At 42.0% G+C, this 12,001-nt stretch overlaps 1 protein-coding gene across 1 annotated transcript in view; it reads left to right on the top strand.

Moving 5' to 3' along the window:
* Nucleotides 1-12,001, top strand: part of cbfa2t3 (CBFA2/RUNX1 partner transcriptional co-repressor 3) — a 220,928-nt gene that overhangs the window by 21,644 nt on the left and 187,283 nt on the right. Inside the window, exon 3 of the mRNA XM_073070522.1 lies at nt 1,036-1,135. The gene's annotated coding sequence lies outside the window, so the exon portion shown is untranslated. The remainder of the gene's footprint in view (nt 1-1,035; nt 1,136-12,001) is intronic.

The following is a 12,001-nucleotide window of genomic DNA, read 5'->3' as shown; positions in this document are numbered from 1 at the left end:
TTGTCTTCATGGTGTAGTTTTTGCCAGGATACTGACTCACCAGCAGTTGGACCTTCCTGATACAGGTGTATTTTTACTACAGTCAATTGAAACACCTTGACTGCACACAGGTGTCCAAAAACAGATCTCCATTTCACTAATTATGTGACTTGTAAAACCAATTGGCTCCACCAGAGATGATTTTGTGTGTCATATTAAAGGGGGTGAATATTTATGCAATCAGTTATTTTGTGTTTTATATTTGTAATTAATTTAGATCACTTAGTAGAAATCTGTTTTCACTTTGACATGTAAGAATCTTTTTCTGTTGATCAGTATCAAAAAAGCCATATTAAACCCACTGTGATTCAATGTTATAAAACATGAAAACTTCTAAGGGGGGGATGAATACTTTACAGGTACTGTATTTCCAAGTGTTGTCGTCAATCTGAAGTGTTAACTACTCTCTCCACAGATGCTGCCCGACCTACTGAGTGTTTCCAGCATTTTGAGTTTTTTATTTTGATTTTCATCATCCCATCATTTTTATGCTTTATTTCTGCTGTTTTTGAGTTATCTTGGTGACCACCTTACTTGCCCTTTCTGGCTCCTTTTCCTAGTCAACATTGCTGGTTTCTGGGATATGTTTTCTACTGCCCTTTAAATATTCAGCCATTTCTGTGAAGTCAGAGAGACAAGGCGCATTTGGCAGGGCCTTCAGATCATAATGGACTACAAGTTAACAATAGTGACACCTCTCTTCCTGATAGACTGAATGCCTTTTCTGCACGGTTTGATATGTAGAAGAATGTGCTGACGAGGAAGGCCTTCCTTCCCCTGAGGAGCAGGTATTCTGTCGGCCACAGCTGATGTGAGGAGGATTCTTACCAGGGCGGGCAATTCACATAAAGCTGTCTGGACTGATGATTGAGTGCTGAGAAACTAGAAATCTGATTATGTTGCCTCTCAAAAAATATATTTAATTCTCTGGCTTTGCAGATTGTTTTCCTTGATTCCCTATACAATATTCTTCTGATCCATGTTTCTCTTTTTCAGAATTGTATATTTGAATCTCTTCAATCAGGTTTCTGCTTTTGCATTGTGCCAAAACAATTTTAATCAAGATTATCTGATGACATGCTAGGTTGAAATAGAGGTAAGGTATTTCTCCTTGTGTTTTTCAACCTCCAAACCTTCTGTAGTGTTGATGCAACTGCAATCCAACTCCATTCTTAGTTTTTCGGTCATAAACATGCTACATTTGCCTGTGCTCATCTGTTGCCAAGAGTTTCTATGATTGTGTGTATTAAATGCAAAAGGCTAACAGTGGGGAGAGTAAGTCACGTTAGGAAACAACGTGGTTATTTGTGTGTGCTTCTACAGTAGAATGGATCGACTGCTAAATGAATATTTGTCACCTGTTTTCACTGTGGAGAGAGTCATGGAGATTAAGGTATTAATGGAACTGAGTAGTTGATTTACTGGAACGTGGTCCCATGATAATAGAGGAGGTGTTTGGGATCCCTGAGGCCTGCCCAAGTGTATTCTAGGGCATTGTGAGAAGCTTATTTGAAAATAAAATTGCAGGAAGTTCCAGGGGACATGGATAAAGATATCATAGCAGAATCGGCCTATTAAGACTGCTCTGTCATTCAATCATGGCAAATGTATGATTCTCTCAACCCATTCTCCTCCTTTCTTCCCATAACCTTTGACACCCTTGTTTATATCATCTTTAGCTGGGATCGAGCGTCTGGAAGGTTTCAAAGGTGGCTAATGTTTTGTATTTATTTATGAAAGGTTGCAACAACTCATCAGGGAACCACAGGCCTGTGAGCCTAACTGTTGGTATGAAAGTTACTGGAGGGGATTCTGAGGGACGGGATTTACCAGCACTTGGAGAAATGAGGATTGATTATGAATTGTCAGCATGGTCAGCCATTACATTCCAGTTGGGTATCTGAACATCCCTGAGTTTTAATTCTTCTTTAAAAATAGCTGGGCTTTTGGAAGCTATAGCTCTACATTCTAGAATTCTGTTTCTGAACTTCTCTTGTTCTCTAAGGTGCTCCTTTAAACAAACTTTGTCTGTCTGGTGTATTGCCCTAGTTTTTCAAACTTGTTTGATGTCCCTGTAAAAAGCTTGGGGTGATTTTACTGTTAAAGGTTATAAAGGCAGAAAAAAAATTCTTGTTAAAGTGTTTCCCTCAGCTGTTGTTCCTATTAGTGTATCTTTTTCTGTATCTTCACCACTGGAGGACCTACCACAAGTCCAGAGTTCATCAGGAGTGAGAGTTGGTGGCTATTACTGAGAAATTAAATACCGTCTTGAGAAATGTAAGCAGGAGTTGATTCATCCTCAAAGATCAGAGTAACAGCTTCCATCTGAAGAATAAGCAATGAATTTCATTTCTATGAAAACCTATCAAATCTTCAGATGAATATTCCGGATGGATGTCTCCAGAGTCTTGTGGAGATAGAGAAGATGTGAGATACCAAATGCCTGCTACCTCAATGCACCGTATAAGCTCAAGTTTATTGTCAAAGTTCAAAATTCAAAGTATATTTATTATCAGAGTACATACATGTCACCGCATACAACTCCATGTTTCTTTTTCTATGGGCGTACTTAGCAAACCTATAGAACAGTAACTGTAAACCGGATCTGTAAACTGTAAAATCTGTGAACTGTAAACAAACTGTACTGATAATAACCAGCAATAAATAACAGGAATGAAATAACAATGTAACAGAGTTCTTAAATGAGTGTAGCTATCCTGTTTTATTCAAGAGTCTGATGTTTGAGGGATAGTAGCTGTTCTTGAACCTGGTGGTGTGAGTTCTGAGGCTCTTGTACCTTCTACCTGATGGCAGCAGCAAGAAAAGTGCATGGCCTGGGTGGTGAGGATCTTTGATGGATGCTGCTTTCCTATGGCAACATTTCATGTAGATGCGCTCAATGGTTCGGAAGGTTTAACCCGTGTTCTACTGGTCCAAATCAACTACCTTTAGTAGGATTTGCCATTCAAAAGCATTGGTGTTCCCATACTAGGCCATAATGCAACCAGTCAGCACACTTTCCACAACACATGCATAAAAATTTGCCAAAGTTTTTGATGACATGCCAAATCTCTGCAAACTCCTTAGGAAATTGAAGTGCTGTTGTGCTTTTTTCGCAATAATATTTATATGCTGGGTTCAGGACAGATCCTCTGAGATATTGACACTCAGGAATTTAAAGTTACTGATCCTCTCCACCTTTGATTCTCCGATGATTACTGGCTCATGGACCTCTGGTTTCCTTCTCCTGAAGTCTACTATCATTTCCTTGGTCTTAAAGACATTGAGTGAGAGGTTGTTGTTATGACACCATTCAGCCAAATTGTCAACCTCCCTCCTGTATGCTGATTCATCACCACCTTTAGATACAGCCCACAACTGTGGTGTCATCAGCAAACTTGTATATGCTGTACTTGCCACACAGTCATAGGTGTAAAGCAAGTGGAGCAGGAGGCCGAGTGCACATCCCTGCTGTGCTGATGGAGATCGTGGAGGAGATGTTTTTGCCAATCCGAACTGACTGGGGTCTACAAGTGAGGAAATCCAGGATCCAATTGCACAAGGTGGTATGAGGCCCAGGTCCTGGAGTTTACTGATTAGAGGGGATGATGGTATTAAGGGCATAGCTGTAATTGATAAAGAGCATCCTGATGTATGCATCTCTGCTGTCCAGGTATTCCAGGGTTCTGTGAAGAGCCAACGAGACAGCATCTGCTGTAGACCTGTTGTTTCAGTAGGCAAATTGGGGCCTCCACTCAAGTGGATCCAAGTTGCCACTTTGTCATTCAACTGTTTACATTTATATAGCTAATCGAAACAATGTTCCTCTAGACCACGGTGTATAACACACTACATATAACACACAAAGTAATGACACCACAAAAAATAAAAATATTCTGGATTTACATAAGATGCATTTACGACAAAAGTTTAAGAAGTAAACAGTATAGCGCTATTGGGACTTTATAAGTAATGAGCTCCGGGTGGTGGCAGCGAGTTCAATAGTCTTATGGTGTGGGAGAAGAAGCTGTTTCCCATCCTAACCAGTTCTTGTCCTAATGCCACGGTACCTCTTGCCTGATGATAGGGGGTCAAAGAGATTTGTTGAATGGATGGTTCGATCATTGACAATGCTAAGGGCCCTGCATACCAGCGCTCTAAAGATCTTTACTGGGTGGAAGAGAGATCCCGATGACCCTCTCAGCAGCTCTCGCAATGTTTTGACGGGACTTGCCATCAATTTCCGTACCAGATAGTGATGCAGCTGATCAGCATGCTCAGTGATGCTTTTGCTCCTGGAAAAATTGGTTAGAATGGGATAGGGCTGTAATCTCAGGAAGAGGAGACTCTGCTGTGATTTCCTGACCAAAGAGCTGGTGTTGAGTGGCCAGGTGACATAATCCATTGTGTCTCTTCCCCCTCCCCCTGAAACTTCTGCTCATAATTCTTCATGGAGGAGCAATGTATGTGCAATGAGGACTGGTCAGCCTGTACCTTCCTAAAGTTCACAATCATATATAACTATATAATAATTACAGCACAGAAACAGGCCATCTTGGCTCTTCTAGTCCGTGCCGAACGCTTGCTCTCACCTAGTCCCACCTACCTGCACTTAGCTCATAACCCTCCATTCCTTTCCTGTCCATATACCTATCCAATTTTTTTTAAATTGCAAAATCGAACCTGCCTCTACCACTTCTACTGGAAGCTCGATCCACACAGCTACCACTCTCTGAGTAAAGAAGTTCCCCCTCGTGTTACCCTTAAATTTTTGCCCCTTAACTCTCAACTCATGTCCTCTTGTTTGAATCTCCCCTACTCTCAATGGAAAAAGCCTATCCACATCAACTCTATCTATCCCCCTCATAATTTTAAATACCTCTATCAAGTCCCCCCTCAACCTTCTACGCTCCAAAGAATAAAGACCTAACTTGTTCAACCTTTCTCTGTAACTTAGATGCTGAAACCCAGGTAAAATTCTAATAAGCAAACATGAGGAAATCTGCAGATGCTGGAAATTCAAACAACAACACACACAAAATGCTGCCTGGCCTGCTGTGTTCCTGAATTTTGTGTGTGTTGTTGTTTAAAATTCTAATAAATCTCCTCTGTACTCTCTCTATTTTGTTGACACCTTTCCTATAATTTGGTGACCAGAACTGTACACAATACTCCAAATTTGGCCTCACCAATGTCTTGTACAATTTGAACATTACATCCCAACTCCTATACTCAATGCTCTGATTTATAAAGGCCAGCATACCAAAAGCTTTCTTCACCACCCTATCCACATGAGATTCCACCTTTAGGCAACTATGCACCATTATTCCTAGATCACTCTGTTCTACTGCATTCCTCAATGCCCTACCATCTATGTCCTATTTTGATTAGTCCTACCAAAATGTAGCACCTCACACTTATCAGCATTAAACTCCATCTGCCATCTTTCATCCCACTTTTCTAACTGGCCTAAATCTCTCTGCAAGCTTCGAAAACTTACTTCATTATCCACAATGCCACCTATCTTAGTATCATCTGCATACTTACTAATCCAATTTACCACCCCATCATCCAGATCATTAATGTATATGACAAACAACATTGGACCCAGTACAGATCCCTGAGGCACACCACTAGTCACCGGCCTCCAACCTGTCAAACAGTTACCCACCACTACTCTCTGGCATCTCCCATCTAGCCACTGTTGAATCCATTTTACTACTTCAATATTAATACCTAATGATTGAACCTTCCTAACTAACCCTCCGTGTGGAACCTTGTCAAAAGCCTTACTGAAGTCCATATAGACAACATCCACTGTTTACCCTCGTCAGCTTTCCTAGTAACCTCTTCAAAAAATTCAATAAGATTTGTCAAACATGACCTTCCACGCACAAATCCATGTTGATTGTTCCTAATCAGACCCTGTCTATCCAGATAATTATATATACCATCTCTAAGAATACTTCCCATTAACTTACCCACCACTGACGTCAGACTTGCAGGCCGATAATTGCTAGGTTTACTCTTAGAACCCTTTTTAAATAATGGAACCACATGAGCAATATGCCAAACTCTTAGGTCTTATCCACATTGAGACTCAAGTTGTTGTGCTCACAACATTCTACCAGCTACTCTACCCCCTCTCTGCATGACATCTCATCGTTGTTGTTGATGAGGCTAACCACTGTTGTGTCATCAGCGAACTTGTTGATTTGGTTTGAACTGGTTCTAGCAGTACAGTCATGTATCAGCAGTAGGAACAGCAGCAGGCTGAGCACGCAGCCCTGGCGGGTGCCATGGTACTCAGCGTGATGGAGCTAGAGATGGTGCTGCCAACACGGACTGACTGTAGCCTTTCGGTCAAGGTCCAAGATCCAGTTACAGAGAGAGGTGTTGAGATCCAACGAGGACAATTTACCCACCAGCTTCTTAGAGATCATATTAAACATCAAAGTCGATAATGATTTGATCTGCATGAACAGTATGCATGACAAGCTTCTCCCTGTATGTTTCTGTGTAAGGCAATAATAAACCAAATATATTACTATTTCCAATTATTCCACTATTACCCAGTAACTAATCTAGGTTCATAATACTTTTGGTGTAAGAACTCACTTCTCACACTACTTTTCAACTTTTCCCTTTACTCTTAAAAGCATGCTCTCTGGTGTTTGACGTTGATTACCTGCAGAGCAGATTCTGACTGTTTACCTTATTTAGATCTTTTATACAGTAATTGTAAAAGCCTCAGTCAAGTCCCATCAGCCTCCGATGCTCTAACTAGAACAACCCAACTCTGAGCAAATCAAGTCAAGTCACTTTTATTGTCATTTTGACCATAACTGCTATGTACAGTACGTAGTAAAAAAGAGACAATGTTTTTCAGGACCATGGTGTTACATGACACAGTACAAAAACTAGACTGAACTACATAAAAAAACAACACAGAGAGAAAAAAAACAGCTACGTTAGATTACAGACCTACCCAGGACTGGATAAAGTGCACAAAACAATGCAGGCATTACCATAAATAATAAAAAGGTCAATAGGGCAGTAAGGTGTCAGTCCAGGCTCTGGGTATTGAGGAGTCTGATAGCTTGGGGGAAGAAACTGTTACATAGCCATTTAAAACCTTTGCACTGTAATCCAGACAGATTCCTGGACTAGAATGTAGGAGTTATAAGGCTCATAACTGGCCCATTAAAATCAAGACATGAATACAATTAGTGGTTGCTGGTAATCTAGGGTGTAAATTTAAAAAAAAAACAAAGTACTCTGCAAGTCAGGAAGCACCTGTGGGGAGAAAATGCTAATATTTCATATTAGTAGTAGCTGATGCACTATCATCAGTGTAAAGCATTAGTTTAGACCATAAGACATAGGAGCAGAGTTAGGCCATTCAGCCCAGTTAATCTGCTCTGCTATTAAATGCATCATGGATGTTTTATTATCCGACTCAACCTTATTCTCCCACCTTCTCCCCATAACCTTTGACTCACTGACTGATCATGAACATATCAACCTCCCGATATACCCAATGATTTGGCCTCCACAGCCATCTGTGGCAATGAATTTGACAGATTCACCAGCCCCTGGCTAAAGAAATTTCTCTTTACCTCTGTTTTAAAGGATGGTCCTTATATTCTGAGGCTGTGCCCTCTGGTCCTAGATTCCCCCACTATAGGAAACATCCTCTCCACATCCTTATATTTTGAGGCTGTGCCCTCTCCATAATGCTGCCTGATCTGCTGAGGTTTTCTAATCTTTTACAGATAATGCACGGCAATTCACACAGCACCTCTGGAATAAACTCATGTTTCAGGTCAGTTGTTCTAAAGAATGGTTTCTGACCTGAACTCTTGTTCCTTTCTATGCAAATGTTGTGTGATCTTGAGAATATCTACTGTCTGTTATTTCATTCTGTTCATTGATTAGGGCTTGAGTCATCAATACTTATTTGTGGAAGCAGATTAAAGGCTGGTGACAGCTTGTAGATCTGGGACTGGAGGCTTCTGCCACACAGCTCAGCAACTCCCTCACGTGGTGGGATTCAGCACTGATCAGGCAGCCCAAAAGTGAGAACAAATTGTTCAATCACAAACAAGAGAAAATCTGCAGATGCTGGAAATCCGAGCAACACACACAAAATGCTGGAGGAACTCAGCAGGCCAGGTAGCATCTATGGAAAAAAGTACAGTCGATGTTTTGGGCCGAAACCCTTCATCAGGGCTGGAAAAAAAAGATGAGGAGTCAGAGTAAGAAAGTAGAGGGAGGGGAGGAGGAGCTACAAGGTGATAGGTGAAACCGGAGGTGGGAGGAGGGGTGATGGGAAGTTGATTGGTAAAGGAGATAGGGCTGGAGAAGGAGGAATCTTATAGGAGAGGACAGAAGGCCATGGAAGAAAGAATAGGAGAAGAGCACCAGAGGGAGGTGATACATTCCCCATTCCCATTTCCCTCTCTCACCTTATCACCCTCCGTTGGTGCTCCTCCTCTTTTCCTCTCCTATTCAATTCCGCTTTCTCCAGCCTGTATCTCTTTCACAAATCAACTTCCCACCTCTACTTCACCCCTTCCCCCTCCCATTTTCACCTACCACTCTTCTTCCTCCCCTTCCTCCACTTTCTTTCTCTGACTCCTCATCTTTTTTTTCCAGTCCTGATGAAGGGTCTCAGCCCAAAACATCGACTGCATTCTTTTCCATAGATGCTGCCTGGCCTGCTGAGTTCCTCCAGCATTTTGTGTGTGTTGCTGACAAATTGTTCTTTGATTTGTACACTTCTTCTTTTCTCTGTCTCACTTTTTGCATTCTCTGATTTATTACTTATTCAAACTACTGCTTGCTCAGCATCATGTTGCAGTATATGCCTTCAGCCATTTCACTCATCTGTTAGGCCAGAAGCCATCGCTCAGCTGGTCAGCAGATGCTAGCCTAAGCCCAAGGAATTCTAATGTCAATGATGCCAATCAAATAGTAAAATGTCCAGCATGAGAGAATCTGTTCAGTTGCCTAGCTGCTTATTCTGAATAAACCTGTAGACTGTTATCATACCAGTTGTGAGAGGGTGCTGTGCTCTTTGAGCAACCAAAAATATGTTAACCCAAAGTCCTGGGTGTCAGTAACTGATCTCAGTGGGTTGAATGCTGGAGGTTCTGGCAAGTGGCCTGGCCAATATATTTAATTCAATCTACATTTCTAGAACTGAGCATCGAATCTTTATCACATGTTTGTAGGAGCTTGTGTCTGCTGTGTTATCTACGTTGCAGGCATGCCTGCATATCTCACGTACTTGGAGATCAGAGAGTGCAGATGCTGGAATCTGGATCACAAACAAACTGCTGGAAGAACTCTATTGGTGAGACCAAGAGTAAACTAGGTGACTATCCTCTGTCTGCTTTAGCAAACCTGATTTCCCAGTTCTCCCTCTTTAAATGTAGAGAAAATTCAAAAATCTGAGCTGCAGAGGGACATGGGAGTCCTCATGCAGGATTCCTAAAAAATTACTTTGCAGGTTGAGTCGGTGGTGAGGAAGGCAAATGCAACAATAGCTTTTATTTCAAGAGGATTAGAATATAAAAGCAAGGATGTAATGTTGAGGCTTTATAAGGCACTGGTAAGGCCTCACTTGGAGTATTGTAGGCAGTTTTGGGCTCCTTATCTGAGAAAGGATGTGCTTACAATAGAGAAGGTTCGAAGGAGTTTCACAAAAATGATTACAGGTTTGAAAGGCTTATCATATGAGGAGCATTTGATGGCTCTGGGCCTTTACTCACTGGAATTCAGAAGAATGAGAGGGGGATCTCATTGAAACCTATCAATGAGATAAACCTATCAAAGCATAAATTGGAAACAGATGTCTCAGGGAAACGTACGGAAGAAATGTGGCAAATGTTCAGGGGATATTTGTGTGGAGTTCTGCATAGGTACATTCCAATGAGACAGGGAAAGGATGGTAAGGTACAGGAACCATGGTGTACGAGGTTGTTGCAAATCTAGTCAAGAAGAGAAGAGCTTACGAAAGGTTCGAAAAACTAGCTAATGATAGAGATCTAGAAGATCATAAGGCTAGCAGGAAGGAGCTTAAGAACGAAATTAGGAGAGTCAGAAGGGGCCATGAGAAGACCTTGGTGAGCAGGATTAAGGGAAACCCCAAGGCATTCTACAAGTATGTGAGGAGCAAGAGGATAAGATGTAAGAGAATAGAGCCAATCAAGTGGAAAAGTGTGTATGGAACCGGAGGAGATGGCAGAGGTACTTAATGAATACTTTGCTTCAGTATTCACTATGGAAAAGGATCTTGACGATTGTAGAGATGACTTACAGCAGACTGAAAAGCTTGAGCATGTAGATATTAAGAAAGAGGATGTGTTGGAGCATTTGAAAAGCATCAAGTTGGATAAGTCACTGGGACCAGATGAAATGTACCCCAGGCTACTGTGGGAGGCAAGGGAGGAGATTGCTGAGCCTCTGGCGATGATCTTTGCATCATCAATGGGGATGAGAGAGGTTCTGAAGGATTGGAGGCTTGTGGATGTTGTTTCCTTTTTCAAGAAAGGAAGTAGAGATAGCCCAGGAAATTATAGACTGGTGAGTCTTACTTCAGTGGTTGGTAAGTTGATTGAAAAGATCCTGAACATTTGGAGAGGCATAATATAATTAGGAATAGTCAGCATGGCTTTATCAAAGGCAGGTCATGCCTTACGAGCCTGATTTAATTTTTTGAGGATGTAACTAAACACATTGATGAAGATAGAGCTGTAGATGTAGTGTATATGGATTTCAGCAAGGCATTTGATAAGGTACCTCATGCAAGGCTTATTGAGAAAGTAAGGAGGCGTCGGTTCTGGTGATGTCGTCATCGAGAATGGCAGCTTAAGTCACTAGCTCCTCCGGAAAAATGCGTATTAAGCCCCGTTATCCAATCAAATATAATATTTTTTGAAAAATATTTGAACTGAAAAGAGGGGCAAGAATGGGGATAAAGAATGGAAATAAAAAAAGAGACACTGCGGAGCCTGCAGCCAAGAGTATAGCGAGCGGCTCTCCTACCTGACCGCGTGCTAGTGTGGCGGCTGCTGGGCCTCGTTCAGGCGAAGCGGCAAATATGATCGAAATCCTGAAAGAAATAATGGAGGTCCAGAAAGATATAAAGCAGCAGCTCCGTGATATTAAGTCAGAGCTCACCAGCGTCAATCAAAAAATAGAGGTGGCAGAGACTCAAATTGAGAAGGTGGAAGATCGTGTTCAAAACGTGGAATGGATACTGAGTAAGACAATAAAAATATTACATCACCAAGAAGGTAAACTGCTTGTCCTGGAGGGAAGATCACGGCGGAAAAATATCAGAATCTACAACGTTCCCGAAGGAGCGGAGGGCTCGTCTATGACGGAGTTTGTCGGAAAGTTACTGCGGGACACGCTGGAGCTTCCCTCGGCTATGTAGCTGGAAGTCGAAAGAGCCCACTGCGCGTTAGTCCCAAAACCTACCCAGGATAGAAAGCCACGCTCAATAATAATAAAATTCCTTTGATACAGCACCAAGGCAGAGATTCTGCGAGGGGCCTGGGGTAAGAAGAGAGTGTTTTTCGACGATAAATTAATATATTTTGACCAAGATTACCCCCCCCCCCCCCCCCGCGGTCCTGCAGAAACGCAAAGAATACTCTGAAGTAAAGCGTGTACTAAAGCAAAAAAAAGATTAGATTTCAAACTCCATACCCTGCTAAACTTCAAGTGTTTTATGACAACGGGACGCGGTTGTACCAGACAGTGGAAGAGGCGACTACAGACATGAAGGCCAGAGGGTTGCCCATCCGCGTGACCAAAACGAGGGAAAGCCTGACTGAGGAATTATCCCGCTCCACTTGGGAAATAGTGTGAGAATCGAGAAGGCAGGAGACAGGAGGAGGCCGAGAGAAATATATCGGGAAGAGACCGGGAGTTTCCCAAAGACAGTCCT

The sequence above is a fragment of the Hemitrygon akajei genome, chromosome 17, assembly GCF_048418815.1.
Source record: "Hemitrygon akajei chromosome 17, sHemAka1.3, whole genome shotgun sequence".
Lineage (NCBI taxonomy): Eukaryota > Metazoa > Chordata > Chondrichthyes > Myliobatiformes > Dasyatidae > Hemitrygon > Hemitrygon akajei.
The sequence above is the reverse complement of the archived record's forward strand: the minus strand, read 5'-3'. Positions and strand labels throughout refer to the sequence as shown.